The sequence below is a fragment of the Ambystoma mexicanum genome, chromosome 5q (genome assembly GCF_040938575.1).
Source record: "Ambystoma mexicanum isolate Mex_15411 chromosome 5q, UKY_AmexF1_1, whole genome shotgun sequence".
Lineage (NCBI taxonomy): Eukaryota > Metazoa > Chordata > Amphibia > Caudata > Ambystomatidae > Ambystoma > Ambystoma mexicanum.
Window position 1 is genome coordinate 27,788,068 of NC_090933.1, and position 26,178 is coordinate 27,814,245.

At 42.2% G+C, this 26,178-nt stretch overlaps 1 protein-coding gene across 1 annotated transcript in view; it reads right to left on the minus strand.

Moving 5' to 3' along the window:
* The window catches only part of ANKH (ANKH inorganic pyrophosphate transport regulator), a 759,848-nt gene extending 737,193 nt beyond the window's left edge, over positions 1 to 22,655 (minus strand). The window contains exons 1-2 of the mRNA XM_069620449.1: positions 22,570 to 22,655; positions 22,136 to 22,210 (exon numbers count right to left, since the gene is read on the minus strand). The gene's annotated coding sequence lies outside the window, so the exon portion shown is untranslated. The remainder of the gene's footprint in view (positions 1 to 22,135; positions 22,211 to 22,569) is intronic.
* Between the last annotated feature and the right edge of the window lie 3,523 nt (positions 22,656 to 26,178).

Below are 26,178 nucleotides of genomic sequence, written 5' to 3' on the forward strand. Positions count from 1 at the left end.
ATCCTGCTGTCCACTGTGACCAGACCCTAGTTGCCCCGCTGTTCCCTTAAAGGAGATCCTAGCCGTGCAAAGCTGACCAGATCCTTGTCCCACTGTCCAGAGAGCCAGTTAGCTGTCCAAACTACCCAATTCAAGTGCATTTTGTAAGTATCACCCTTCCCAGTAAACAAAAAGCTGCATACAGTGTTCTGTTCCCTTGCATTCTGTCCAACCCTATACAAATCCTATAAATACACTAGTAAATCTTGCATTGTCAGAATCCTCTGTGTAATCTGGCCTTAGTAGAATCTGTTTTAGTCTCCACGTGTTAGCGCAATTCTTTCCAAATCATTTCAGTCCATTGTGTAAGTCCTGAGTACTATTTTGAATAAATTAATTCCCCATAGACATGAAAGTGGCGTGAATAGGTTAACCTTGCAAATTAACCTTCTTGCGTACCATGTCTTTCTTTAATAATCTAGCCATTAAAATAAAGTTGCAGTAGAACAAATCATTTTGTTAACAAAACCGAGGAGTTTGCCTGTGAAATTGTTTCCCTGTTAAAATCCGATTTTTCTTTCCTATAAAGAATCCCACACTGTCACCCACCAAGAGTCACCGTTTCACTTTAGTATCATACCTGTTATGTGCATTTGTACCTCATCAGTAAAACCAATTTTCGATTCTGTCTGTTTAGCTAATTTCTGAAGCTGTTTGCTTGTTTTAAATCTGTGAAAACATAGAAATTGCAATTTTGCCAAGTGTGATTCTTGCTGCATTGTTTTCCATCCCAAAGTCTATTTTCTAACCTATATGCATGTTGTTCAGTGCCTTGCCTCGTAGCTTGTAAGATTTCTGGCCTCTTTAGTACAGCCATCCAAATTCCTGTCTTATCCATTCAACCACACATGTAAAATAACCATTCAGTAATTCCGAGTGCCATTTTGCTCAATTTCAAGGGTTTTCAATCTGATTTTGGCCTCCCATTCAGGCGTGGTAGGTCAGATTTTCAATCTGACTTTTGCCTAGTATACCTGACTCCTTGCTACTCCTCTTCACCCACACAAAGCATGGTTAACAGGGGTTTGAGGGAGTGTTGCAAGGGGAATGCATAACCGTGGTGCCATTTAAAAGTATTACCCAAAAAGTAATCTTGCTTTCGTTCCTATCTGCATTGATGTGTCTGATGTCAGAAAGTTAAATTAAGTGTATCCTATCATTTTGCTGTGTATCTCACCACACTGGTGACAGCTGCCCTACATTGAATCTGCTTGATTTTTATTTGAATTTAAAAATAAATAAATATTTCCTTATTACACACCGGCCTGGTTCATGGTCCATTGCAACATGGGGTGTACGTCAAGCGGGGTGTTAGACGGGTTGACTGCCTTCTCAAAGCGGAATCTGACATTAATAAACTTGAAAGCGTTTTTATTGTGCGCCACATCCCTGGCCAGTGGAAAGAGTCTTGGTCTGGAGTGTGCCGTGTCTTTAAATCCAAAACAAACACAAAGGAGACTGATAAAGGTACAAGATGATCCGGTGGAAACAAATGGCCGGAAGCAGGAGCAGGACCATTTGTCCCACATGAAGATTTGGAATATGTTCAGATCAGCCAGAAACCTATTTTAACTGGCCCTTACAGTTCCCAGAGCCACAGGAAGATGAATGGTATATCCCCAAAATCGTCTGGAAATTACATTAAAAATGCTGAATAAATGAAATCCATATGCCTTATGATGGTTGAGAAAAATGTATTTAAAAGGACTTTTATCATTTAGGCCTTTTTCTCAGTTCTCAAAACTAGTTTTTGCCAAAAAGTTGACACGAGAACAATGGACAATGACAAATCGAAATTGCCATATGTAGCTCCAGACCCCTTAACCATTCTTGACTTGCAGGCTGGGTTTGGCAGGAGAGAGAAGGGTAACTGTCCAATCCTACAGGCAGGGATTATTGCAGGGTACTTCCCCAAGATTGTAAAATTGGTGGCATCATCGTTGCTATATAAGGGGGACTGCACTAGGACAGGACACACAGAAAAAGGAGAAAGGCAGAGAGAAGAGACGGACCATCAGGAAGGCTGCTGAAACCTACCATCTGACAGCTGTAAGGAGACACCAGAGGGGATTGCTGAGAGTGCATCTGGATGGAGCTGCCTATTTCTAAGAAGGCCTCAAAGCTGACTGTGTACTATGGTGGAGAGTGGGAGGCCATATTTGAGAGTGGAGTGACCAGACCCCTGCCCTATCTTTGCACAGTGTCCAGAGATGCAGCTGGACTTCCTGAACCTTAAACAGAGGCTTGCTATGTAAGTAGAACTGAGCCCTGGGAAACCAAAAGGTGGGGGAAGTCTGCTTGCCTTGAATCCCTTCCCTTTATAGTGGGCATGGGGGAAAAACTGTGTAGATCCTTAGTCTATGAAACAAAGCTCCCTTCCCAGTGTGCACTGAAAACTATAGCCTATACATTAATTGGGTAATCCTTGTTGTCCAGCTGACCCCGACTTCTTTAAGGAAGAGGAGTGTCTTTGTTCTTAAATTAGTCCAACCTTTTTATCCAGCTTCCCCAACACAGGCCTTTCAGAAAGGGGGGTCTGAAATCCAGAATTCCCCAAATCATTCAAATTTTTCTATCTGACTTCCCAACATAGACAGCAGCAAGGGGGGGGGTCTGAAAAACAAATCGCTAAATCACCCTGTGTTTATTTTAAACCGGAGATGTGGGAAAAATCATAATTGCCATATGTATTTGAACCAATCTTGAAATCCCACTGCTAGCCTTTTAAGCCAGCAGGAAAATCAAAATCGCACAACATCACATGATAACTGCCTTCATGACTGATCAGTGTAATTATTTTGTGAATTAAAATTTGCAGAAAGGGAAGAATTGTGATTGTGTTCTTTTTAACTCACTTTTGTGATTTCTTTATGCTGAGAGAAGTTTATTGTTTTGTGCCACGGATAAAGTTTTTTGAACATGTTTTGTGCTAATTTCTATTACTTTTAATTTAAATAAATGCTCATTTATTTCCTGTAAACCAGTCTAGTTCTTGGCTCATTGTTAGCTCAGGGGAGAGGGGTCCAAGGGGCATGATATGTGACTGAGATAGGGCAAAAAAAAATAATCTGTTAAATAGTTTGTTGCATAACCATTTGAGCGTGGAGGGAATGAACTCCACGTGTTGAGGGTGGCTTCTCAATAAACTGTTACAAATTGGGGTCTCGGGCCAGGATTCAGCTTCATATTCCTGACCCATGACAAGTACATTGTGACAGTCTATTCCGTTTGATGTAATTGCATTACGGTGGAGGGAAAGTCATCTTTGTTTTGTTAAAGTGCTGCTAGGACTTGCCTCCTGAGTTCCACGGAAGCATATAGGTAAAAAAATTAAGAGTGTGTGAGAATTTATTTGAGTGACGAAATCAAGCAGGAACAGGGTGATTTTGCCCATTCATAGACAAAGATTTAGTAAAGTGCAAAAAGCCAATTGTGGAAATGACTAGTGTACAGGAGCATCTCCTCACTAAATTATTTCTCAGAGTAGAATGGGTTGAGGACGATGCTGTAAACTGGCAAACCAGAATTGTGTGGGAAGTTACTTCAGTAAGCAATGATATTTGGCTTGAAGCCAGAATATTGCACAAAGCACTTGAAGCATTTTATATGACCACAACTGCTCATGATGAACAGCTGCAAATGACTCGGCTAACTGCTCAGTTATATTTTCATTTGCTGTTAGTAGAAGAGCGTTAGCAAAATAGTTAAGCTAGTAGGATGAATCAGACTAGAGACCTGACAAAGGCCCAGGATCTTGTTCAACAACACAAAGCTGAGTTAAAAACACTGCGTCAAGAGAGTGCAGAGCGTGAAACCAATTTTTCTGCACTGAACAAATTCACAAAAGGAGTGTGTAGAAAATCTGAGCGCATTGCAACACAAGCTACATGACCAATCTACCCTTAATAGAGTGTTCTTGGAGTAAATTATCGCATTCCAATCAGAAATAAAACAATTGAAAACTGAAAATAGTCAATTAATTATCAAAGGGATTAATTCCCAAAATGACTTTGATCAGATACATTAGCAGGTAAGTACTCCGAAACAACAAAGGACGCAGCTGGCTCAGAAAAAAGGCCTCTTGAATCAGGATAACAGTGTCCTATTACAGAGGATAAATCAGTTGGAAATAGAGGTAGAAAAGGAACAATCAGGTTCTCAGGAACGGGCCAGAATTAGAGAAGAAAGGAAGCGAGTGAGATAAATAGAAGCTGAACTATTAGAGGCAGAAAATGTAGGGAAAAACATTAGGAAGAGATTAGTCTCCTCAAGGAAAAGCACCTTGAATATGCACGCAGTTTACAAGGCTCACAGAGGGAAAATTAATCACTCCAGCAGGAGGTGCAGCAAACAAAGGATCAGCAAATAAATAAAGAGAGACACAGGTGTGAGAGCCTACCAAGGAAATCGACAATTATAAAAAGGACCTGAGGCACCCTGACCAATCAAGATATAGGACAAGGCCCACTGATCAAGGTGGGGCACCCTTCCCAACAGGGGCCTCATGCCAGTCATTTACAACCTCTTGCGCACAAATGGGGACTGACCGCATGCCTGCCAGCTATCAAGAGCAGGGTGACATGAGGCGATTAGATTTACCCAGGCCTAGCTCAGCTGATCAAGAAGACCAGTCCCTGTATGATATTGGCGAGTATTCATCTCTACCACACAGAAGGAATGTGGCCTGAGCAGGGTGTCCTGGGAAGTAAGGAATAATATGGTAAGTACTTCAGACCATGAAAACCTTAATGAGGAGAAAGTCAGGGAGTTAGATTGGCTGAAAATGCAATTACAAAGAGACCAACTTGCCCATTTTGCTGAAGGAGAAAAGCCAGACCCGTAACCTCAGTGTATTCAGGGGAAGGAATGAATTCCCCAGACTCCCTGGTACGAGGGATGAGGAAACTGGGTACTCTCCTAAGCCTAAAAGGAACTCCAGGAAGAGTGACCCTGAGAGTTCACTTTGGTCTAGGCGAGAGGGGTCCAGACCCTGTGGTTCTGGGAGATATTCTCAGTCTCATAGAGATAGGGAGCACCTAGAAGACATGGACGGATTACCACTAGCAGCTCTGAGTCAGAAGGTGAATGGATTCAGGTGCATAGGAAGAAAAAGACAGTGAAGGAATGATGTGAATTGTATAGCATTTGCAAAATAGACGTTCAGACCTGAGTACTCCAGTTTCATTGCCGGACTGGAGGACCAGGATCATCATAAATGATCCACTTAGAAGTCGGCCATACTGATTTTTTTTGTCCACCCATAAGAACCCACAAGAGGCCTGTAAGGCTGCATATAACTTGCAGTGTGGGGAAGATCAGGCCGCTAGAGAGTTTGGAATACAAGCAATTAGAGCTACGGGGTCCTCTTTTTTAGGGGGCTGTGTGGCTGAGGACCAAATACAGGCATATACAACAAGAAATGCCACTGAACAGCTACCCACTTACACATGCACTAGGTGTGTCTAGTTGCAAACGGTGCTACCAATCATGTCAATCAATGGATCAAGATAGGAACAATTGAGATGAACTTTTTTTAATCAATGAGTATAAAAACACTCGGAACAATTTCCATATAAAAAAGACAAAAATGCATTTTGTTTACACAAGATATCACAAAACAACATTCTGTGAAAGTCACCGATTGCAATGAATCAAAACTACCACAATTCCCATTTCTAACAATTTTGTGAGGTTAGTAAGGGTGTGTGGTGGACATTTGGCTGTTTTATATGTCCCTAATTCTTATAACTTGTCCTTGGCTCTGTCGATACAGAGAAATGTGTTTCTGGGAACTGGCAACGATTTTTGTAAAGCACTCTGTAGCCAACTTAAACCGCTATTAGATGTGTGCTGAACCCGTCTTCAAGACTTTAAATGACACCAAGAATTTGATGTCAAAAAAGGTTAATTGGTTGACCCTTCACATTATGGCAATCTAAAAAACCAAAACAGAAAGAGCGTATTGGTAACATAGTTAAAAACCCAAAGTGGGTATCATGTCTCTATACGTGTGCACAGGCAACTATTGACACTAACCTTCTGATTACTTCACTGGCGTGTGTGGCATCGAATTGGGTAGGCATGTAGACCAAATTTGAACGTTAAGGCTGTGGATTCTCACAGTCGTTGGAACTGAAAAGCAAATATGAGATGGACCTTGTAAACTCAATCTTGCAATTTTGCTTCTGCTTTTTGTTTTTTACTTTTTTGCACAGCTTGGTGCAAGTTATGTGATAAATACACAGCAATCCGAAGCTGATGAAAGGGCCCAATATAGACTGCTATCTGTTGGACATTCATTTACATTTAGTATTTTCAACCTGCTTGGGATGTTTCCATCGCGTGTAAAGTGAAGAGCTGTAATCATAGATTTACTTTCAGCAAATGGAGATAATTCCTCCGATGACCTCACTAGCCATGGAATGCACGTGGTGTGCCCAGCGTTAGAAAAGATTGCCGTGGATACGATTTCTGGAAGAAAATGCTTGGAGTAAATAACTCAAAGCATTGCATTCAACTTAAAAGTTATTTTGTAACGGATGCATTTGTGCGCTTACCTTCTTTGTATATCTTTGTTGGTTTGGTTGCCACACTGTCCGTTTTCGAAGTGGTTTCTAATGGAAACAACCGGATATAACTTCACAGATGTGTTGTGAAACTAGACTGTGACTGAAGGAGCAATCAATATGGTGCAGATTGTGCGCCATCTTGAAGACAAAAATGGCGACTGTACCTAAGAAAGTCTGGGTTGAAGGCATAATTCAACTGAATTTTTACATCTATTATGGTCTTTTCTGTTGAAGGGATCAGGACAATATGTATTGGACCTGAACAATGTCTAATAGATCATTTGTGCAAGACAAAGGATCATTTATGCAAAAAAAGGAACACTCTATCTCGATGTTGAGGCCGGCCTGTACAGTATCAAGGTTATACATCCCTTTTTGCTCAAGTTGTCTTAGTTTTCGATCTCTGTCTCCCCCGGGGGGTGGGCTGGCACAGTTTGAATTATGAACCACTCTATATCTTTGGCCTTATGTTTGGCTTTTACAAAGTGGGCTACTAGTGGTTTGTCGGGCACTGAGTTTTTTACGCATGAGCGATGTTCACAGATCCTCTGCTTAATGGGTCTCTTCATCTTACCGATATATATAAGCCCACATGGGCAGGTGATGGCATAAAGTTCCCATGGTGTATTACAATACGTAAAGTTACTTAGGTGCCAGATCCGACCGTTTAAGTTAACGGATTTGAGATTTGTAGTCAAACCACAAACAGAGCAGTTTCCACATTTGAAATGGCCGCTGACTGGTGGCATGTGCCATAGTGTTGTTTGTTGCGGGGTGGAGGTTGTTCAGATCAGAGTCCAATGTTTCAAAAAGTAAGTCGTTGCTGATCGGGCAATAAGTGGAAACACATGTGATCTTATCCGCCTGGACCCTTTCTTGTTTTTCCAGACAGTGGGATCTATTGGTGTTTCGTGCCCTTTTAATTGATCGTCGGATGATGCATGGAGGATATCCCTGTTCTTTTAATCTGTGAGACAAATGTTGGCTGTTGCTGTCAAACTCTTGCTTTGTTGAACAATTGTGTCTAATACGCAGGAATTGCCCAAAAGGAAGGTTTTCTCGCAATGATTGCGGGTGGAAACTTTTGAATGACAGCAAAGTGTTCTTGTCTGTTTGCTTCTTATATAAAGTGGTTTTAAATTGTCAGAAGATGTTTTATAGATCTCTAGGTCTAAAAAGGCTATCTTTTGGTGATCAAAATTCATGGTGAATTTGATACATGGATCTTGTGAATTTAACCAGACAAGAAATTCTGTTAGGGTTGTTTCACTGCCATGCCACAATAAGAACACGTCATCTATATAACGGTGCCAAGATTTTGTTTGCATCTTGAAGGGATTATTTTCATGGTACACAGATCTATGTTCTAAATTGTCCATGAATAAATTGGCTAGATGGGGAGCAAAGGTCGCACCCATGCTTGTCCCGTGTAGCTGTTGGTAAAATGTATCTTCCACCATGAAAAAATTATTGACCAATGCTATTTTTATACATTCACAAATGAAGTCAGATGGAACTGACAAATCTTCTCTTTTTTCGAGATCCCTGTGTATAATCTTGATCCATTGCAATTGGGGAATACTAGTATATAGCGATTCAACATCTAGTGTGACCAAAATATCGCTCTGATCCATAACAAGGTTGCTGACAATTATTATCATGCTGGTGGTGTCTTGGACATATGACCTCATTTTCAATACAAAAGGTCTAAGGAAAGAGTTTGTGTGAGTAGACAACGGTTCTAATAAAGAGCCAATTGCAGCTACAATAGGGTGCCCTGGTGGATTGAGGGCATCTTTGTGAATTTCTGGAAGGCAATATAGGGCTGGAATCGTGGGATGACTTGTTGTAAGAAACGCCTTTTCATCATCATCAATCCAGCCTTCATTGGATGCATGTAGCAAAAGGCTGCTAATTTCATCCCGTATGATGTTTGTTGGATTGCCCATGAGCTGTCTGTAGAAATTTCTATTTTCTAGTTGTTTATTGACTTCAGCTTTGTATTTTTGAGTGTCCCATAACACCACTCCACCACCCTTATCAGCAGCTTTAATCACAAAGAGGTTGTTAGTTTCTAAACCAGTGAGAGCTAGTTTTTCTTCCTTCGAGAGATTGTTAATACATCTGTTTTTTGTTTTAATAAGAGTTTTCATCTCTCGAAGCACTTTGTTTTTGAAACTAATGATCTCAGGTGAAACCATAGATGTCAATGGTATAAAAACGGAGGGAGGCTTAAGACCTGTTGCACTTTTTGATTCTTGACCCATAGGATCCTTGTCCCGGAAGAAATATTTTAATCTTACAATGCGAAAGAAGTTGGGCATCTCGATTTCAGTTTGGAACAGGTTGGCTTTATTAGTTGGCACGAAAGACAAACCTTTGCTTAAAAGATTGATTTCAATTGGAGTCAAGGTGTGTTGACTCAAATTGAAAATTGGAATCCCTGGTGTTGGAGTTACCAAGTTTGGGGGGGTGGTTGCCATTGGCGGGTGCGCATCCCGTGGTTGCCTGGCTGTCGCATTTTGCCTCTTTTGCCCCGTCCTTGAAAAAACTGGCCTGTCACTGCTTTTGCTTGAGTTCGAAAATGAGACAAATTTCTTATGAGGTTTTGGCCAATTGGGGCCTCGTGGGGGGCCTTGGTTGGCATTCATTGATTGAAAAAACCCTGGCACCAAGTATGGATAGGTGGTTTCTTCTTTGTAATTTTGTATATCTTTTTTTAATTTCCAATTTTTTTTGTCTATGGTGAATTTTTTAAATTTCACCATTTCCTCTTGCAGTTTTTCAAGCAGTGTCTTGGTCTCAGGAATAATGGATTCACCTGAAATCTTTTTTTCTAGGATGGCTAGTTCTTTTTTGTTGTTTTGCCTCCTCTTCTGCCGTAGAAATAACTATAATTACCCAGTCCCTGGAGCATTTGTTGCCCACCCCACTGAACCCTGCCATGAACTTTGGGTTATCTAGAAATACCCGAGGAATATTTTTGACCTGGAGGCCTTCTGGAATAACTCCCGCCTTAAGGTATTCAACCATGAGTTGACCATGGGACTCAGTTCGAATGAGCTTTTTCTTTTGTGTTAAGAATGCCTTCAACCCAGACTTTCTTAGGTACAGTCGCCATTTTTGTCTTCAAGATGGCGCACAATCTGCACCATATTGATTGCTCCTTCAGTCACAGTCTAGTTTCACAACACATCCGTGAAGTTATATCCGGTTGTTTCAATTAGAAACCACTGCGAAAACGGACAGTGTGGCAACCAAACCAACAAAGATATACAAAGAAGGTAAGCGCACGAATGCATCCGTTACAAAATAACGTTTAAGTTGAATGCAATGCTTCGAGTTATTTACTCTGAGCATTTTTTCCAGAAATCGTATCCACGGCAATCTTTTCTAACGCTGGGAACACCACGTGCATTCCGCGGCTGGTGAGGTCATCGGAGGAATTATCTCCATTTGCTGAAGGTAAATCGATGATTTCAGCTCTTCACTTTACACGCGATGGAAACATCCCAAGCAGGTTGAAAATACAAAATGTAAATGAATGTCCAACAGATAGTCTATATTGGGCCCTTTCATCAGCTTCGGATTGCTGTGCATTTATCACATAACTTGCACCAATCTGTGCAAAAAAGTAAAAAACAAAAAGCAGAAGCAAAATTGCAAGATTGAGTTTACAAGGTCCATCTCATATTTGCTTTTCAGTTCCAACGACTGTGAGAATCCACAGCCTTAACGTTCGAATTTGGTCTACATGCCTACCCAATTCGATGCCACACACGCCAATGAAGTAATGAGAAGGTTAGTGTCAATAGTTGCTTGTGCACACGTATAGAGACATGATACCCCACTTTAGGTTTTTAATTATGTTACCAATACGCTCTTTCTGTTTTGGTTTTTTAGATTGCCATAATGTGAAGGGTCAACCAATGAACCTTTTTCGACATCAAATTCTTGGTGTCATCATTTAACGTCCTGAAGACGGGTTCAGCACACATCTAATAGCGGTTTAAGTTGGCTATAGAGTGCTTTACAAAAATTGTTGCCAGTTCCCAGAAACACATTTCTCTGTGTCGACAGAGCCAAGGACAAGTTATAAGAATTAGGGACATATAAAACAGCCAAATGTCCACCACACACCCTTACTAACCTCACAATATTGTTAGAAATGGGAATTGTGGTAGTTTTGATTCATTGCAATCAGTGACTTTCACAGAATGTTGTTTTATGTGATATCTTGTGTAAACAAAATGCATTTTTGTCTTTTTATATGGAAATTGTTCCGAGTGTTTTTATACTCCTTGATTAAAAAAATGTTCATCTCTATTGTTCCTGTCTTGATCCGTTGATTGACATGATTGGTAGCACCGTTTGCAACTAGACACACCTAGTGCGTGTGCAGGTGGGTAGCTGTTCAGTGGCATTTCTTGTTGTCTATCCCTAGGGAGTTTGTGCAGGAGCTAAAGCACGCATTTGCTCAGACTTCCCGGCGGTGGCGAACATAAATAGTAGGGAGTTCATAACTACAGATTTCCATGCTCTCCCTAAATACATAATGACTTGATTGGTGCATTATTTGTAGGAGCATAGGACCCTGGATTGGGTGATTGAGCAGGCCACCAGGATTCATGAGGTCGAAAAGCCTGCGTAGAGTAAAAATACTCTCAAAACCCCCAAACCATCTAACACACCTGCTGCAGCAAAAGTGGCGGAGGTAAAAACTAGCCACCAGAGGGCCTAAAAGTAAGCCTCCTGCCAACAAGCAAAATGGAAAGCAGAAGGGATCCCCCAACCAAGCCCAATCGAATGGTAATCAGGGGGGCTCAGAAAAATGATCCCTAGGACTCTGTCACCTGTATAAGTCCTAGGTACAAGGGTACTAAACCAATCCTGGAGTATGTATACACTCCCCAGGCGGGAAATAATCAGGTAAGTACTGCCCCGGGAAACTTCCCTCCAAACTTCCCTCAGGAGAGAAGTATCACTCTGCCTCCCAATCTGAACTTTTCCCCCAATATACCCCCAAACCAGAACTTCCAAAACAATCCTCCTCTCTCTCTCCGGTTGCAGGACAATAGATCCCTGAACCTGGGTGAAGGGAGATCCAGGATAGAAATGTATGGGGTGAATTTCCAGTACCCGAGCTATTCCGGGAGAAGGGACAGTTACCCCTTTCAGGAGCAGCAGAGGTATGACATGCTGAGGGCTCAGTCCAACTCGCAGTCTAACCCTGCTTCCCAGAATTCCCCAACACCCAGGTCTGATGCCCCAGGGGGAAAATGATGGGGGAAACCTCCGACAAACCACAGGTTCCAGAGGAGGGAGCCTGGATGGAGGGGAGATGCCAAACCCTTGAAGAAGCTTTCTTTTTCACCCAAACAAAACCCCTAAAACCCTCTCAGCCCGAAAGAGTCTTCTACCCCCAAAATGTTAGATCCCAAAAAGCAAAGGGTAAGTAGGAGAGGCCAAAGAAGAACCCACTTTGTGGAGGAACTCCGGATTATACCCATTGAAAGAGAAGAATCCCTGGAGGATTCAGGTAAGATCTTCTCTTTACAAAATCCCAAAGAAATATGGGTACCAAAAGACTCTAAGTGGGACAGGTTACGTATTGAGACCGAACCAGAAGCAGAATCTATTCAACCCTAAATATGTGAGTCACACAGAAGTGAAATGGAGGGGGTATCCTTTCTCCAAACAGGTTCTGAGAACTGTTGCCAGGTAACAGGGGACAGCCAAGGAGCCAGGGAAAAGGAGGATTCCCCAACAACTCTCATTGCAAGTTGCAAAGATTGTTTTACAGATTTGCGAACTCTGCCACACAAAATTGCCCAAGATCACACAGTGTCAGAGTTCAATAATAAGAAAATGACCGCCGGCTGTCAAAAAACTCACACTTTCTTTGCACCTTGGAGGAGAAAGAAGGTCAATTTTATGCATCGATTAAGGTGCAAGGTTAACAGCTCTGGTGGACACTGGATCCAAAGCCACCCTGCTGTCAAAAAAGGCCTTTGACCAACTAAACTCAGGACGGGGGGAGGGCCACCAAATTCCAATCACACTACTTCCCAGACAACTCCACAATTTTGACAGAAATTATATTTCCGTCAAAGCGACTGTGGATCTGGACATCAAAATTGGACGGCACCGGCTGAAACATCTGGTGATCGTTGTGACTCCAGAGGGCACACCTTCTTTACGGGGAACGATCTCCTCAGGAGGTTATAACCTCTGATCGACTGTGTAAACAGGGTCTCTGGACTCAGACTAACCGCCCTATCAACTAAAAAATTAGTACCAATTATGTAAGCATGAGTGGTACCTGTAACATAATTGATCAACGCTCTGTGAATGTAGAGTTCCATTTAAAAAAAACAAGCCCCAGACATCACTGTCATCTCTGTAGGAGAAAAGACTGGTGATGGGAACCCTTCTCCATTCTTGAAAATCAACCTTCCTCCCAGTTTTAAGTGGCAATCGACACTGTAAGGGAACACCCTAACATTTTACAAGAGTCCAAAATCAGAATAAACCTTGAGTCCTATGAAACCAGACAAGGAATGTCTGCTCAAAGTCTGACAGACATTCAGAAAAAGGGCGAGCAGTTGTTTTCCCGATTCAGTTCAATGGTGGAGACGAACCAGTGCTTGCCAGAGTATGCCTGAATAATGGAAGGAGCTTCATCAGCGAAGAATTATTCAGGAAACTCCCAAATGATCAGACCATTGCCACATTTAAGTTGATTACAAATGGGAAGGGGGTATGCTAAAAATGTCCATTGGCAACAAAAGCATAGACCATAATTGTTGGGTCGTGAGAGAGGTCCCTTCTGCCTTTTATCTGGGAAGTGACATTCTCGATCGATTCAGAATCAATTTGGACCTAACTAATAATAAATCCTGGTCCTGACTGGGGAGTAACCCCATGGACTTTGACAACATTAAAAAAGTGTTCCGGTCAGCTCAATTTCTGCCTTATGCGGTTGAAGTTCAAGTGTGAGAGGAGGTTACCACCCTAGAACAGGTGCGACAATTTACTCTTCCCCTCAAAATTAAGTGAGGACAGAACTATATACAGAATTATATATATAGATTTATATAAATCTAAATTCCCATCTCCAACAACAAGGTTTATATTTAAATCCGACACATCTAGCAGACTTAGAACACAACACCATTCGAATATTGGTGGATAACAGCAACCCTTGAAGTATCACTTTGGGTGCAGACACCTTTATTGGAATGGCGGTTGATGCCCAACATTATTCTATTGATTCAGGTGATGAAATTATCGGACCAATCCTAAACAACTGTTTCTACATCAGCAACGGTATTCCTCCAGAAAAGATTTTTACTAGGCATGAGGGGGGAATTTCCTGGTGTACTCTTCCTGCCCCTATTGTGTGCAAGAGGTGACCTGTGACATTAGGAGGGAGGAGGTAGTATTCAGAGTTAAGGACCCCCACCTAGACTCCCCTGTCCAGGTCAACACCATCAAAAGAGATCTCTCCAACCAACTCAAGGATATCGCTGAAATTGCCAAGCCAGGGGTCTTTCCAGGTTTCAAGCAGATGGTAGCGGTAAGGATCAATCTGGCTGATGCCTTTGAGACCTAGGAGCAAAGCCAAAAGCTAAAACAGGTCTTCCTGGAATTCCAAGATATCTTTTCAGTGGACTCATATGACTGTGGACGCACATCCATTCATTCAACCACCATTCCCACGGACCCCGAGATGACTCCCATATTTGTGAAAAAATACTGGTTACCTCTCTCATCCATGCAGTCACTCACAGAGATTATTAAGAATTTAGAATCCCATGGGATAATTTGTCTGATCCACAGTACCTTCAACAACCTGGTGCTAGGGATCCTTAAATCAAATGGCCAATGGAGACTATGTGCAGACCTGAGGGAGCTGAACAAATGGGTCCACATGTCAAGATGGCCCCTTCCCTACATCAATAAGGGACTGGCCCAGATCCAAGGGTCAAAGATGTACACTCCCATTGACCTGACCAACGGTTACTGGACATTACCTGTGAGTAGGGAAGACCAGTACAAGCTTGCCTTTACCTTTGGGGGCAGCAGTACACGTGGACCTGAACCTCCTTTGGGTACATAAACTGTGGCAATGAGTCCAACATCTTCCTACATAAGGCCAGGGTGAAAGGGGAAACCTTGTCTATCTGTATGATGTTTTGATCAAAAGCTTAACTATGGAGGAACACATAGCAGAAATCTGCTATGTTCTAACCCAGTTGTAGAAGGGCAAAGCAAAACTGTCCTTTCAGAAGGCACAGTGATTTAAGACCCGGGTGAACTTCTTAGGGCACTAGATCACACATGAGAGTCTTAATCCCCAGGCGAAGAAGGTGGAAGCCTAATCAAAATTAAAAGACCCTACCACTCTCTGAGAATTAAGAAGCCTTTTTGGACTTACTAATTATAGCCAAAAGTTAATTGAAGACTACGCAGAGGTCACTCCACCCTTGGTCCATTTATTAAAGGCCTGAGTCAAGTGGGAGTGGGGTACGGAACAATCTGAGGCAGTTAAACAACTGAAAAGAAGCTTTTCCCATGTTCCTTGTTTGGCTTACGCACAAAAAAGGGGGTTCTGGGAGTTTCTCTACTACCGGCCTATATCCTGGGTTAGAGTCTCAACCAGAGTCTTTAGCTCACCATCCTTTCACAGAAGAGAAATGTCCACGACATATAATTTTTTGTCCTGCCCAAGGGCAGTCCAGCACCGAAATGCCTGGCAATTCTCTTCTGAACAAGAGTACCAACAGCAATCCCACTCACGTGTTTCAGCCTGGTTGGGCCTTGTCAGTGAGGTGGAGCTGTGCCTCTCTAAGAACAGTGAGCAAGGGTTCCACGTCTGGATTACCCTTGTAATTTAGGGTGAACACCCAAAGCTACTTAATATGCACAAACAACGGGGTTCTGGGAGTTTCTATACTACCTGTCTGCGGTTGCTGTTGGTACTCTTGAAGACCTACTATGATCTAAAGACCTCCAATAACGAATATGAAATAGGTGACAAGGCTTACCTATACAATTTTTAAAGGAATCAGACCAAGGAGCGGAAAAACCTTCCACCTTGGCGTGGTGCCTTTGAAATTGTAGATAAAATATCATCTGTTGCTTACAAGATCTGCATCCCAAAAGGAGAAATGACAGAAGAAAAATGTGTCCACATCAACCAGTTGAAAAGCTGTCATCCCTTACACGCTTTACGACTGATTGATGAGCCAAATGAAATTCGAGCAGAGGAGCCATCTGAAGAATAAAAAGGAAGGATGAAAAACCATATATATTAACAGGGAGTTATTTACTTGGTGTTATTGTACAAATGAAGAAAATAAATAAAATGTGTTTTGTGAAATGGAAATGTCATGTTATAACTGTATGTTGTTGTTCTTGTAAATTCTATGTACATCTTCCTGGGAAATAATGTGTGTAAAAAGTACTGAAACTCTTTTTCTATCTTTTATTAGAGAACTAACCTCCTTAACTTCCAGCCTGGAGATGAGAGTGGAGTACGGTGAGAACCCTAGGGACCTGGAAAGGAAGGAAGAAAGGGGGTGCCATGCCACACCCTCAACCCAAAGATGGAAGGAGAGGTTGGGGTGCCCACTCCCTGATGAGGGAAATTACACCTAATGAAACCCCACGCTGCCCTGCTCTTCCCCAACAAAGAGTCATGGAAGAACAGGGGGGGGGGCATGTGGGCTGCATTGAAAGGCCCCAAATAGAAGTCCCTTTCACATGAATGGCAGGAGTTTAAACACAAACAAAAATGGCTGGCCTTTGTTTTTGTTTTTCAAGTAAAATTCAAGAAGGGCCTACCTGTCATTATCAATGGATAATCAGCATTTTAATTTACAAAAGAAGGAGGAAAGAGCCCTGTCACATGGAAAACAGGATTTTTAAACATTGAAAACAAAAACGACCTGCACATCGTTGTGCAAATAAAAACAGTTTGAAAAAGTAAAAGTGAAAAAAATATCACTGCTCCAAGAAAAATGTCAAGAAAACAAAACATGTGTGGGTTGACAAAGAGCAATGTATATTATGTTTCACTGACAAAACTCCAGTGACATTTGAAGAGCCGCTTTGCTTCATGAAAAAAATTTCAGCCCAAGGCAGACCCTTTTGCTGGCTGCGGGCAGAAGAGCTGCTGGCTCTTAAAGCAAAGTTACCCTTAGCTGCAGCATGATTAATATGTGTGAAAATGGGGGCACTCACTTTAAAGAGCAAGTTTCCAACACAAAGGAGACTGATAAAGGTACAGTCGGACCCAGTGAAAACAAATGACTGGAAGTAGGAGCCGGACCAGTTGTCCCACATGAAGATTCACAATTTATTTAAAAGGACCATTATCATTTAGACCTTTTTCTCAGCCATCATAAGGCGGATGGATTAAATCTATGTACCATTTTGTATGTAATTTCGAGACGATTTTGGGGAACTAAAATTAATTTTCCTGTGACTCTGGGAACTGAAGGAGCCAGTTAAACTAGCTTTCTGGCTCACCTGAACATGTTCCAAATGTGAGGATTGTTGAGCGGGTGGTAACTGAAATTAGGGTTATGCTTAACAATTTACATATTCTTAACTGTTGTGCTTTTTATGGAAATGTCAGAAAGCTGCCACATGGCCGTGCTACATTATACAGATTTGGTGGCCGGCTTATCTAATTGCCCCTGATTAGCGCAAACAGGAGATATGTTTAGTCTGGCTGCTGCTAGTAAAATTATGGAGTTGAAATACATAACTAGTTTTTGCCAAAAAGTTGAAAGGTGAAAAAAGGATGATAACAAATGGGAATTGCCATATGTTGCTCCAGACCCCTAAACCAATCCTAACTTGGAGGCTGGGTTTGGGGAGAGAGAGATGGATAACCGTAATGGCAGGGATTATTGTAAAATTGGTAGTGTCATCGCTGCTATGTAAGGGGGACTGCACTAGGACAGGACGCACAGAAAAAGGAGAAAGACAGGAGGCCAGAGAGAAGAGACAGACCATCAGGAAGGCTGCTGAAAACTACCATCTGACAGCTGCAGGAGACACCAGAGGAGATTGCTGAGAGTGCATCTGGGTGGAGCTATCTATTTATAGGGAGGCCTCAAAGATGACTGGGTCCTATAGTGTAGAGCAGGAGGCCATCTTTGAGAGTGGAGTGACCAGACCCCTGCCCTATCTTTCCAGAGTGTCCTGAGATCCAGCTGGCTTTCCTGAACCTTAAACAGAGGCTTGCTATGTAAGTAGAACTGAGCCCTGGGAAACCAAACCGTGGGGGAGTCTGCTTGCCTTGAATCCCTTCCCTTTACAGTGGGTAGGGGCAAAAATGTGTAAATCGTTAGCCTTTGTAACCAAAAATATTAATTTAATGAATTCCCCATTTGGCAGAACACTACGGGGTGAATTTTGTTAAAATTTGAAATTAACAAAGCTCACTTCCCAGTGTGCGCTTAAAACGATTGGGTATACATTAATTGGGTAATCCTTGTTGTCCAGCTGACCCTGACTTCTTTAAGGAAGAGGGGTGTCTTTGTTCTTAAATTACTCTGACCTTCTTATCCAGCTTCCCCAACACAGGCCTTTGAGAAAGGGGGGGGTCTGAAACCAAATTTCCCAAAACGATTCCAATTTTTCTGTCTGACTTCCCAACATAGACCACAGCAAGGGGGGTCTGAAAAACAAACCATTTAATCACCCTGTGTTTATTTTAAACCAAAAATGTGGGCAAAATCATAATTGCCATATGTATTTGAACCAGTCTTGAAATCCTATTGTTAGCCTTTTAAGCCAGCAGGAAAATCAAAATCACACAACATCACTTGATAACTTCCTTCATGACTGATCAGTGTAATTATTTCGTGAATTGAAATTTGCAGAAAGGGAAGAATTGTGATTGTGTTCTTTTTAACTCACTTTTGTTATGTATTTATGCTGAGAGAAGTTGATTGTGTTGTGCCATGGATAAGGTGGTTTTGGAAATGTTTGTGCTAATTTCTATTACTTTTAATTTAAATAAATACCAATATATTTCCCGTACACCAGCCTGGTTCCTGGCTGATTGTTACCTCAGAAGAGAGGGATCCAAGGGCCATGATATGTGTCTAAGATAGGGCTAAAAAAGAAGCTGTTAAATAGTTTGTTGCATAAGCACTTGAGCGGGGAGGGAAGGATCTCCCAGTGTTGAGGGTGGCTTATCAATAAACCGTTACAACATGTGTGAAGTCCTCAACTGCCATTGATACACTAGTGCCAGGAAGCGCTGAGGAAAAGGAATGGTTTTCAACCTGGCTTTACTTACTCAATGAGTACATTGGATAACAGTCAAAGGTATAAATACGAAGACTGTGTTGCGGTTACGGCCCCTTTAAGTTGTAAGTCATGGCCATGTCATGAAGTGCTCCTAATAAAAAGAGCCTCACGCTGGCACGCAAATCAGTAAGGTGGCAGACTCCAGGTATGCAGTACCCGTCTCGGTCTCCATTACTTTGGGAAGGTTGTGTGCTCACAAGCCAGCTGTTGAAGGATTATGTCTATCCTGGCCAGACAGCTTGGCCTTGCCACTAGCAGGGCAAGATACTGAATGAATGGCTGTGCCTCGCCTTTGATCTTTCTGAGCTCGGGTAACAAGTCCCTTAGTAGGGGTTGTCCTCAGAAACCATCCTGAAAGTGCACAATACCTACAAAAGCACTAGCCTCACAACAGGGCGTTGCATACCAAAGGGTTTTAGATATTATGGATCTGATAAGAAGGCAGAGTTACTATAGACAGAGGGAGCTCAGCATTGTTGGAGGAGATTTCCTCCATCTTGTTTCTCTCTGTACATCTCTTTTCTTCCTATCCCCTCCACTCCCTTTACCACAGAGCACTTTAGTTATGATATCAGAAGGCAAAGACCACTTGTCTTAAGGACATGGATTGGACCCTTTAAAACAGGCTTGATTTTGTCCAATCACCTGTGGGTGTTTGACTATGAAAGAGGGGGTCTCCCACTTCTTATCTACTGTGGCAAGATAACACAGATCAAGAAGCAATCCAAACTGTGACTAGACTTTCAACCAGAGAAATTAAGTAATGAGGCTCAGCCTCGGTATCCATCAAACCCACTGACAGATCAAAATTGTCAGCAAGATAAAGAGCAAGGTAGGTATCCTTGTCTGATTATTCTCTGGACTTCAAACCTTCAAGAAGAATTTGTTGTACCCTGTTTAACAGTCCTTTCCAAAGCCCTTCAGTTGTCTGCTCCCTAAACGTCTTCTGGGAACGTTTACGACCTGCAACAGCCAAACCTGCCACTCTTCCAGGTACATCGGTATCCAGGCCCTCACTGAAAGTGAAGGACCCCTGCAGGTGTTTGGGAGAACAAGAACAAGGATCTTTTAATCTCTGAGCCCCTGGATTTGGACTCACAGCGACTGAAGCAGCCAAACTGCTGGTCTCTTGCATTTCGAATGTCTTCAAATGCATTCAAACAAACAAAACATGTGGTGCTGCCTTTGGCACTTCTTCAAACTCTTCGGACCTCTGTTGCTGCATCCTCAAACCAGGTAACTGTCACACCACATCAGCTGAGCACGTTGTTGCCTCAGCTCAAACCAGAAGCTCGCTTTCGCAGAACAATTCAAACTGCTGCGTGCCCACGTCAAACCCAACTCCACCCCTGCTGCCTGTCTGTTACCCTGTGACTCACTGCATCCAAATGTAATTCAAACCCCTCGTACAGTACCACGAAACCTGGTTCAATGCAGAACTACCAAGAATAGCAAGATGGTAATGTTGACTGTAAACCACCCCCAGGTCCAAATTTGGTCCCCAAGAACTACTTAGGCCACCCATAATCTCGTTTCTCACACTAGAACATATTCTTTTAGAAACATTGTGGTTATTGACTGCCTTTCATCACTGTTTCATTTTCTAGACTGCATCTGTTTATTTATTGCATATTCTGCATTCTTTCCACATGGGTGGGGTTTGTGTAGTGCTGTTCTACGTAGGTATTTTTTCATATGGTGTGTTTAATTAAAGTACACATATTTTTTATAAAACCTTCATTGGATAGTTCTTTATTTTAGACTTTTGTACTTTTCTGTCTGGGTTGTTAATGTTTCACATTCCCTCTTAAGAGTATAGCCTATGGTAGGCAATGATGTCCTGTCTTTTATGTAAGTCCGCGTCTATATGTGTGCCCACCGATGCCTGCAGGCTTTCGTTGCAATACAAATAATAAATAAATAAATACAAATAAATAGTCTGCCCTCGGTCCACCTTGCTACAAAAGGCAAAGGAGGCATATCTCTTAACTGTCCGTGTTTCACCTTTATGATTGGGGTCACTCTTGTTTTGTTGACGTGTGTGGGCTGAGTAGGCCACTTAAACACTACTCATCCTTGTACTTCTGCACGGCAGAAGTCATTACATCACAGGTGGGACAAGTGTAACCTTAGTAATATGGATAATTGCTTTGTGCTGGATTCTGTGTATTCACCTGTGTTATGTACAATGCAGTGTTTGCTACAGGCTCCAGTTTGGATCCTCATCCACAGAGATGCATTCTTGCATGAGCGAGTGACTTCTGCAGAGCTCTAAAGTTTCTCATTGCCATCCGTCAAAGGGCCTTCCAGTCCTGTGTTTCCTTGGAATTCTCTAACTTGTAGTTTTCTTGCATTTTAAATGGGAAACAAATAAACTATTGGCCCCAGAACCCAGAGGGTAAAACAGAACGGGAGGGCCTTCCCAACCATGTCCTTTCCACGCATGGCCACTGGAAACTTCAGGGCTCTGCACCTGATGTCATAGCTCATTAATAAAAAGAGACCAGTACCCACACGCGGAATTATGCAGTGGTAGATCTCCGTGTCAGTTCCTTGGATGCTGTAATCACTATAAGAGCCAAAGGCCCTCTTTTTTGTTTATGGGGGGCTTGTGGGTGAGGGGAAGTACAAGAAATATGCTAAATCCCACAGAGCTAGTCCACCTCTAAGCACAAGAAGGGGGTCAGGTTTTTGTGTTCAGTAATCCGTAAGGTCAGTATTACTTTCAATGCATTGTATTCAAAAAAGACAAACACATTTAAGAACATTCAAAGTAGAATGCGTTGCCTAATAACACATATATCAAAACAATGACATAAAAAAAGGAAACACGTTTCCAAAATCACATGCATCCGTTAATGGGATATCATTTCATTTCTGGTGCTGTTAGTAACACACGTGAGATAGCTATTTACAATGTCAATTAACACAGCGATCTCCTGTAGGTGTCAACACATAATGTGTTTCTGGAATGAAAGGGGGTAAAGTATTGACATATCTATTTCTTTTGAAATGTAGACCCTTTAAACCATCTTCAGGGCACAGAAAAGATGTAAAGGATTAATAGGTGCTTCTCCCATCGTGTGCTATTCTGCCTAGAGGAAAATACATTGATAAAATGACATAGGGAAAATATTTAAAAGCTGAGCTTTACCAAGACGCTGTTAAACTGAGCTACACTCCTGATCACCTACCTTTAATTTATTGTGAGTAGGGTTAGAATTTTAGAATACACGCCAACCAATGGTATCGGAGGATGATCTGCATTGCTGAAAATCAAGCAGAAAAGGTGCAAACGATATTGGTATCGCACGACATTTAATTCATGTCATAAGCAATGATGCTACTGAGTATTTTAGTGCCTTTATCCTTTTGAATTGTATGTTATCACTGCACCATACGTAGTATTGATTCGATATCTCTCTATCTCTCAGACGTGATCAAAAACATGTCTATAGCCTATATTAGAAGGACGCTTTGCGCTGTCCTGTGTAAACGATACAGCAAGGGGACACACACACATCCTGCGTTGTTATATAGTTACTTGGTTCGCACGTTGCATGTCGGAGCGCTATGAAAAGTCGTCTCAGACTCGATAGACATTCACAACTACATTGTGTAAACGTACTTGTCTAGTTTTAGAGCAATTAACCGTATGGCTATATTCTTCGTATCCCTCATACGCTGCTGTACAAATGAGGCGCTAGGTCGAGGAACGCTATGAACTAGGTTTATATTTACCGTTCAAGCCGAGAAACTAGCACGCTGCTGTAGGGTAAATGCAGGGCATTACAGGTCGCCATCTTGAATGGGTTTTTTCATTGGGAATAGTTGCAGACCCAATAGCATATTGTATAGTCTTCCCGGTATATGCAGCATTTTAACTCAAAAGCCTGGAACATGCAGGCAGGGTAAAGCAACGCGAATGTAGCTCTTCTGTGAATACAGAATGAATTGGTGGTTAAAGGATAAATAGGTTCCATTCTATGACGATGTTGAGGGCATTTTAACAGTGTCAAAAATTAAAAATCAATTTTTGCTCCAATTTTCTCAACATGAGATCTCTGTCTCCATCCGTGGGGGTATTTTACCGTTTGGATGATGAACAAAAGGAGATCAGTATTTTTGTGCTTCTTCTCCTTGAAGTGTGCAACTAGTGGTTTATCAACAATATGCTTTTTAATACAAAAGTGATGCTTGCAAATTCTCTGACAAATTTCTCTTTTAGTTTTGCCTATATAATAGGTCACAAGGTCGTTTTGTCCCATATATCACCCATTTGGCCAGGCAATTCGTAAAAGATTTTAATTTCAATGTCTTACCCTTCAAATCCACTTCCTTCATGTCCTTGGTTAGGTTGCATACAGAGCTCTTCCTGCATTTAAAATGACCTATCACTAGCGGTTAATGCCACAAGGTTGAATTGCAAGGCTGATGTAACTTTAGGTTGCTCTTACAGACATGCCAACATTCGCGAGCCCCTGGGGGGGAGATTTCACCACAGCAGGCTGGAGCATGTGCTTTCCCCATAGGATTGCATTGGGGTTATCGTTATTTTAGGTGGGAGACACTAAAATATAGCCCGATTTTTCAATAAAAAATCGTGAGTCTCCCGCCTAAATCGGGAGTGTTGGCATGTATGCTCTTATGTATGTACTAGCTTATCTTTCAGATTGGGGGTTCTTTTGAATGCAAAATGTGGTTTGTTAATAGAGGAATTGTCAGAGTGTGGTATGCATCCGTTTTTAAGAATAGTATGTCTGAGGTGGTGGCTTATGGGTGAAAAAGATATCACACAGGTGATTTTCTCCACATGTTGTTTGGGTTGTTTTTCAAGGCACGTATGCCTATTAATGTTACAAGCTATTTTACGTGCTCTTTGAATAGTATGCAAAGGAAAGCCCTCTTCTTTTGATCTGGTACTCAACTGTTTGCTGTTGGTATCAAAATCTTTCATTTTGCTGCACTTGCACCGTATCCAGAGTAATTGGCCAAGGGAATGTTTTCTCTTAAACTTTGTGGGTGGAATGTATTGAATGCTAACAAGGTATTTTTGTCAGTGTTTTTCCTAAACAGGTTTGTGCCCAGTTTATTCTCTGTAGCTCTATACATTGCAAGGTCCAGAAATTGAATTTGATCTGGATCAACAGACAAAGTGAAATTAATAAATCTGTCTTGAAGGTTTAACCACTTTAGGAAAACTCCCAGAGTGTCTTGGCCCCCGCTCCAAATCATAAAAATATCATCGATATATCAATGCCACGTTTTTATGTGATCTTGGACCGGGTTGTCTGTCTTGAATACAGTTGTCTGCTCAAAATGATCCATAAAAAAAATGTGCCAGGTCTGGAGCAAAAGTGGCACCCAAATTCGTACCATGGCGTTGTTGGTAATGCACACCTTCGTACAGGAAAACATTTTCGGTTAGAGCCAATCTAATGCATTCCAAGATGAAATTGGAGGGAACATTTTTGTCACGTCTTTTGTCAAGGTATAAACGCATGACCTGTATACTGTCCATCTGTGGAATACTCGTATACAACGCTTACACGTCAGGTGTAACTAGGATATCATGAATACCGATAGTGACTCTGTCCAGAATTCTTTTCATGGAGGTGGTGTCTTGAACATAAGATTTCACTTGGTACACGAATGGTCTAAAAAAAAGTCTGCATAAATAGATAAAGGCTCAAGGATCGAGCCAATTGCTGAGACAATGGGTCATCCTGGCGGTTTAATTGCATTTTTGTGGATTTCCTTAGATGGGCCTGAAGGTCAGATAGATTACCGGGCACAGAGCTCTTAAGTTTCTTATGGCCATGCACGAGAAAGCCATCCTGTCCTGTTTTGGTTCCCTTTGGATTATAGGACCTGCAGTTTTTACTTTACCAATTGAAAGATAGGAAATCTGCATATCCCAGAATTCCTAACAAAAACAAGATTTGATGACCTTCTCATGCATGGGGACAGGAAACTCGAGAGCTCTCCAGGGCTTAACCTCATAACAACTGGCAAAGAAGATGATCTTCCACTGTGATGCACTCATCCTCTAACCCCATTGCGGAGAGGTGGTTATAGCCCCCCCTGAGCACCAAGGCCCCACAGTCATGAACAATGGTCTTGTTGCTGTACAAGTGCATATTACGCTGCTGCCAGCAAAAGCTACATTCTCAACCCTGTGGCCCGCCTACTTATGCCCCTGCTCTTCACACCAAGGTACATGGTCTCATCCAGCCATCCTGGTATCGTTACTGTGCCCCCTACTGCTGCCCCAGCAGCTGCAGTCCAAACGATGCCATGAATCCCTGCTAACAGCAGCCTGCGGTAGCAGCCTCCCACTTCTACCGCTCCTCTACATGGCCCAGTATGCATCATTACAAGGGCCCACATGCACCAGATGGTTGGACCACCTCAACAATTACTTCAAGGCTGGAAGAGAGAAGAGAACAACCTCAGCATCATGAGATTCACACCAATTCACCTGGTGGGGGAAGATGTTCATGTCCTCTGCACCTCACTTCCCAACACAGGTGAGGGGGACAATTACATGACTGTTGCTACTACTCTCAATGCATATTTTCAACCACAAATCATCCCTGATTATGAAAGATGTATCCTACATCAAGCATCACAAAATGTAAGTGAATTTCTTGACACATTCTATGTAGGGCGTGAAACCTCACAAAGTCCTGTGTGTTGGTCAACAAAATGATTAAATCCATGCACAGCTAATTCAAGGCTGGGCATCAGTACATATCCGTCTCAACATACTCTGAAAACCACAAATCCCTTTTCAGAAAATTCTTGATATGGTGACAAAGCACACCTGGCTGACTCATAGGACACCGCCATGGTCAAGTTGATTGACAGGCTGCCTGTAGTACAACTGCACATTGTGGACCACACCAACGCCATCCAGTGTAATAAAACACTGTGCCCTAGCACACCAGAAGTCTCCCTACACTCCATCAACTGCGCTTGAGCCACGAGGCAGACTTCACCAACTCTCGCAACACAGTGGCAGTAATCCCCAAGGCCTTCAAAAATGCCCAAAGAGGAGATATGCATCTTGAAACTGTAATGGGTACAGCAAAACAAAAAAGGTGATGGCTGGACGTTTTCAAATGAATCTTAACCTCTGGTATTGCTCTGGGCAACCCTCCAGAACATCGTTCTTCACCTGCCAAGCCATTCCAAAACTGAAAAGACCATATGCAAATCAGGCTTGGTCCCAACC